We start from the raw sequence: 6,359 nt of genomic DNA, 5'->3' as shown, positions 1-6,359 counted from the left end.
TATACATACACTGAGATCACGTACAGTACAGTGACGATTTACAAGTAAAAAAAAAAAAATCAAGAAGGTCAAGGTCATCTGGACCTGGTCAGTCGGTCTTTGTTTGGGCACCGTGATTTCATTAAAGTTTCTATATTTCCGTCGGGAGAAAGATGCGGATTTTTGGCACACGGTAGCCCGGTGAATTGTTAAAACGTATTCTGGGGACATTTTTGGTGAAAAGTCTGGACAAAATGCTGTTTTAGAGAACACACCAAGAACAATGGACTGACCACTGAAAACTGTTTACGCCACGCACCCAGTGTGTGTACATGTATATGTATTTACCTCACCTGCACGAGTGTCACCTTTCGATATTATTATTTTATTTGGACTTATAATCATCATGCCAGCTAACAGGAACAGTGTAGGAAGCTGGAGGACAGGAGTAAGGGGCAAGCCCTTGGATCCTCTTTGTGAATCCTTAGCAGAGAAGGATAGAGAGGACGTTTTACTTGATAAGATATCGTCTCTAGTGACAAAGGATGATTTAGATAACATGATGGACAGAAATCTTGAGAGACTAAGAGCAGATATTAGGGAAGACAACAGGGTTCTCGTGGAACAGTTAGAAGGGAAGATATTTGATTTAGAGAAGGAGAACGAATTTTTGAGGAGAAAGGTAGAGGAGCTGGAAGAACACACCAGGAATTCTGAACAGCCCAACGCCTCTTTGGACTACAAGTTAAACGACCTGGAGCAAGACGGAAGAAAGAATTCCATTAGGATTGTTGGTGTGGAAGATAAAAACGATCGGGAATCGGTGGAGGAGTGTGTCGAGAAAGTCGTGACTTTGGTCAAGAACTCCGATTGAAAGTGGACATAAACGAGAATGATATAGACATTGCCCACCGGCTGGGTAGATTTAACAGTGACAGGCCAAGGACCATAATTTGTAAGTTCACACACCGAAGGAAAAAGACACAGATTCTCAGCAAGCGCCGAAACCTAAGAGGATCGAAAATTGTGATTTTCGAGGACCTGACCAAACGAAACCAGGACATCCTAAAGCAGGCGTATAGACTAAAGAGTGTGAAGCATTCATATAGTGATGATGGAAAACTGTTTGTGGTTTTAGAGAACGGAAAAAAAAGAAGACTGGGATATGATACCGAATTATCGGACAGCTACTTAGCAGATGACAGAAACTTCCGATCCGGTAGTGATTATTATCAGTGAATTTATTCATATTTGGATTTTGTATATGTTTATTTTTTCTACTGAGTGATCGATAGTGGACATGGGTACGTTATAGTACCGCCAGGGAAGGACACGCCCTGGTTTTATCGATCAGTATAGTGTGATTGTGCTTAGTGTGTTTTTCTTTAAGATATGAGTTTTATTGTCAATGTATTCGATTGGGATGTTTACTGGAAAACTTGTAGACCGGTAAGTGCATATTTATTCTGTTTGTTTCTCGTCAATGAAACGTCTTTGAATACAATTTTATAACTTTCAAGAACTAAGTCAGGTGAATATAGATTTAGTATCTTCTATCGTTAAGCTTTTGGGCAGCTTGGATTTTAAATTCCATTTATCTATTTAAATTCCGGGAAATGGCAGTCCACTGTAAATGATTAGTATATTACTTCCGGTTTGCACTTACTTCCGGTTGTTCACATGAGGTTTGAAACAGGAGAAACGTGCGTGCGTAGGTAAACAGTTGTTTTTGACTTTGACAGTTTAGACATGATTTTTAACTTACTTTCTTTCTTATTCCTTCCTTTTCTAACTCTTTCCTCAAACGCTGGGCTAGTTAACATGTATTTGTCAATCGGGTATATAACTTGAACTGACGGATGGTGTATCTATTCTGTCCGCTAACTGCCAGGGTCTCGGGGATAGCTTAAAAAGAAAAGATGTTTTTTCGTACCTTAAAGCTAAGAGATGTTCCATTTACTGTTTACAAGACACACATTTCACTGAAGAAAACTAGAAATTTATCAGAAGTGAATGGGGATTTGAGTGTTTTACTCCACTTGATAACAATAAAACTAAAGTAATTGGGCCTTCTACATTTTATTGCTAATTGCATCATGTATGAAATCAAATTGATAGTTGATACAGTATAAATCAATGACATATCATTAGTATTTAGAGAGTTGATTGTCTCCCTTACATTGAAAATCATAGTAAACTGATCATCTCTGACATAAAACTAAGTACTAGATGACAACACAATGGCATAACTACACAATAGACTTCTAAATATATTAATAATCAAACATGCGATGAGGAATCTTCCGCAACAAGAAAATTGACCAATGACTTAAGGAAGTAACATATGCATTACAACACAAAATTGAGATGAAAGTACATGTCGACTCTCCTCCAACTGCCAATAATGCTACTGGGATTAGGGAGGGAGGGTTTGCAAAAGTTGCAAAAGATGGCGTGTTATCACCTGAAAACTGCCAACTGGGTCCAGCAAGGGCATAATTACTTGGGTGGATATTGACAGATCTGTATGCACTTTTTAAATCAATTTTTGCCAAATAAGAGCCAGGCCGAATCAGAGAACATGCATCTCTCAAGTCCATGTAATTGCAAGATGTGTCTGATGCGAAGTCATTTAAACATTCACCAATGGGCATACTGGCATCATGTATTAATCTAATGTCTCCATTCGGCTTTGGGACTGCCCCTAAAGCACTGACAATATTCTTAGGATTTGTACACATTACATAATTACCATGTACTAATTCATTTATAATTTGATCTTCAACCTTTTTTGAATTTAAAATAGCTGACTTATAATTAGAACACTTGATAAATTTGTTTTTATCAAACGACTGAAGCGGCGAGTCAACAATGTGAAAACCATCTTTGACACCATTTAAAATGAAGTCCCTATCTGGGTCATTGTCAGATAACAACTCCGACCATGCCAGATAGTTTAGGTCAGTTGAAGCATGTAAAGTTACGGGCCTCCGTTTTTTGGCGCATTACTTGGCGTGTGGTACACATGTTTTGAGGCCGAGTGGGATCCACCATAGCACACATAACAATTATGAGCCAAGCGACATTCTGAAGGGGTACACCTGTCTTGGTTGAATAACCTACAAATTTCACGTCCATCAGGAAGGAATGGGCCCCGCGAACGCGACTTGGATTTTCTGTGTGGTGTTGAGTGCTTGTCCGTGCTGTGTGTATGGCTTGATCCGGTTTTGAGATCTTTGATGGCCTTAGTGGCCGAGTTGTCTGCCCTTGATATAAGGTTAAATTCACGTAATTGTGGCTGTGGCGTATTCCATGGAAATTTGTCCCTGTCCTGTATATCACGGTACTCGCGATCGTATAATAGTATACTGTGCCACACACAATTGGCAGAAAGTCGAAAAATGGTCTGCATGTAACGTAAATAGTGCGTTATGCTTGATGGGGCAATATCACCTTCTGACAACATGGTCGACAGAATTTCTAGACTAGCATAACCCCATTGTTCTAGAGTGACCTCGCCAAGTGACAACTTTTTAGATGTACCGAGACGAACTTTCACACCATTGCCGATATCAACATCATTATCATTAATAAGTTCATTTGCACCAGCCCACACAAAGTCTTGAATCTTTTTAACTTTTGGTTTCGTACCTTGATTGATGGCCGGTTGTGGTGTGTTGGTGATCACTGGCGGACCAGCCCTGGCTGTAGGTCTGTCGGCATGGAGCCTGCCCAACTCTGTCGTTAAGTCAGTCAGACGTTTTTCCAATTTGGCTCTCTGCAAGTCCAATTCCAGCTTTTGGATGCGCCGTTGAAGTTCTTCAATCGGGGATGCATTTTGCGATCTAGTGTTCTGTTGGCTGGTGTTCGAGACTTCTTCAGTCTCCGGACGCGCAGAGAACCTCCTCGGTGTAGTCGACGGAGGCGAGCCCGAGGCGGTGTTGACAGGAGTAAGACTGCTCAGGTCAAAGTCTGTCGGTGTACAGTCTTTTAAGCTTCTCAAATACTCCCCCATTAACACCCCTGCATTTGATCGGCGTGGATGTTCTGCCTGCGTCATAGCAGTAATGTCGTAACTTGTTTGCAAAAATTAGATGGCCGCATGGCCTGCAAGTAGACAGTGCACAGTTTTCCCGGGTACAACAAAACTGGTTACGTCACTTAGAAATGCATATGTAGTATGTACAAGCTTGCGTAATTAGCCATAGTTTCGTAAACATTAATTGATACCTAAATTGTTTTTTTTTAACTCTTTTAAATCTAATTGCAGAGGTGTTGCTATTATGTTAAATAATAACTGTGAAATTAAGGTTAACAAGGAAAAGAAAGACTTGACTGGGAATTTTTTGGCTCTTGATTCATTGATAGAAGGTACAAAAATTACACTTATTTCACTGTATGGTCCAAATGCTGACACACCAAACTTTTTTGATAATTTAATTGACACTATTGATGATTTTGGTAATGACAAGGTTATTATATGTGGGGATTTTAATTTAGTTTTAGATCCAGAGATAGACTATGATAAGGGTTATAAAAATGTTAATAATCAGAAAGCAAGGGAAAAGGTTTTGGAAATCATTGAAAGTCATGGTTTAGTTGATATCTTTAGGGAACTACACCCTGATAATAGAAGAAATACTTGGAGAAAAAAGACCCCATTGAAGCAGGCGAGATTGGATTTTTTTTATACTTCAGATAATTTATTATCAAGTGTAAACAGCTCAGAAATAGATCAAGGCTATAGATCTGACCACTCTTTTCCTATTTTGAATTTAAAATTTAATGAGTTTAGACGAGGTAAAGGATTATGGAAATTTAATTCGTCATTACTTTTTGATGAAAAATATCTTGATTTGGTTAAAAAAAGTAATTTCTGATACAAAAAGACAGTATTGTCTTCCAGTGTACAACAGAGATACTATTGATAATATTTCAGATACAGATATTGAATTTATTATTGATGATCAGATTTTTCTTGAAACATTATTAATGGAAATGGGGGGAAACCAATATCCTATTCATCATATAAAAAGAAACTGCAAAATTTAAATGAAGATATCTTAAAGAAAACTATACAAGATTTGGAAGAGCAAGAGCAGGTAGATTCTGAGGAGTTAGAAACTAAGAAAAAGGAATTGGAAAATATTAGAGTTAGTAAAGTTAAAGGTAGCGTTATTAGATCCAGAGTTAGATGGCAAGAAGAAGGAGAAAAACCAACTAAGTATTTTTTGAATTTAGAAAATAGGAATTTTGTCTCCAAGATCTTACCAAAACTAGAAAAAGAGCATAGTATTATAACAAAACAAGATGAGATATTGGAAGAAATACGTAGTTATTATGAAAGATTATATGATGATAGTAGTTCAGAAATAGAGGATATATACTTATCAGAATTTTTATACTCATCGGTTGTTCCAAAACTAGATAAAAAGGAGGCAGAAGACTTAGAAGGATTAGTTACTCTAGACGAGGCAGCAAGAACATTAAAACACATGAAGAACAATAAAAGTCCTGGTAGTGATGGATATACTGTTGAGTTTTTAAAAAAATGTTTTTGGAAGCAGATTGGTGTTTTTATTGTTAGATCTATAAATTGTGGATACAAAAAAGGCTTACTTTCCGTTACTCAAAGACAAGGTATCATCATATGCATTCCTAAGGGAGATAAGCCTAGACAGTTTTTAAAAAATTGGAGACCAATTACTCTATTAAATATTAGTTATAAAATTGCTTCAGCCTGTATAGCAAGTAGGATAAAAGCAGTTCTAGATAAGTTAATATGTGAAGATCAAACAGGGTTTCTTTCAGGTCGGTACATAGGGGAGAATACTAGGCTTGTATATGATATAATGCAGTTTGCTGAAGATATGAATATTCCAGGAATGTTATTAATGTTAGACTTTGAAAAAGCCTTTGATTCTGTGTCTTGGAAATTTGTTGATAAAGTTTTTGATTATTTTAATTTTGGTCCAGAGGTTCGTAATTGGGTTAAGTTATTTCATACTAATGTTTCAGCTGCTGTTAACCAGGGTGGTAACCTGTCAAATTTTATAGATATTAAACGAGGTTGTCGTCAAGGCGATCCAATCGCCCCTTACATCTTTCTTCTTTGCGTTGAAGTTCTAGGAATCAGATTTAGAAACAATAAAAAGATCAAGGGTATAGAAGTGAGTAATTGTCCAATCCTAATAACACAATATGCAGATGACACCTCATTAATACTTGATGTTTCTGAATTATCATTGAAGGAATCTATTGTTGAGTTGAATAAATTTGCAAGAATATCGGGTTTAAAACTTAACATTGATAAGACACAAGTTGTGTGGATAGGAAGTAAAAGTTACAGTAGTGATACTTTTTTACCTGAATTAAATTTA

The 6,359-nt window shown here is 37.1% G+C and overlaps 1 pseudogene; it reads left to right on the top strand.

The window, feature by feature from the left end:
- Positions 1–385: 385 nt before the first annotated feature.
- LOC132544088 (uncharacterized) lies at positions 386–1,218 on the top strand (annotated as a pseudogene).
- Positions 1,219–6,359: the final 5,141 nt, after the last annotated feature.

This window comes from Ylistrum balloti, unplaced genomic scaffold, assembly GCF_031769215.1.
Source record: "Ylistrum balloti isolate Yb309-2 unplaced genomic scaffold, AGI_CSIRO_Ybal_v1 Utg369586, whole genome shotgun sequence".
Classification (NCBI taxonomy): Eukaryota; Metazoa; Mollusca; class Bivalvia; order Pectinida; family Pectinidae; genus Ylistrum; species Ylistrum balloti.
Note: the sequence above shows the minus strand (reverse complement) of the source record. Positions and strands in the feature narration are given on the sequence as shown.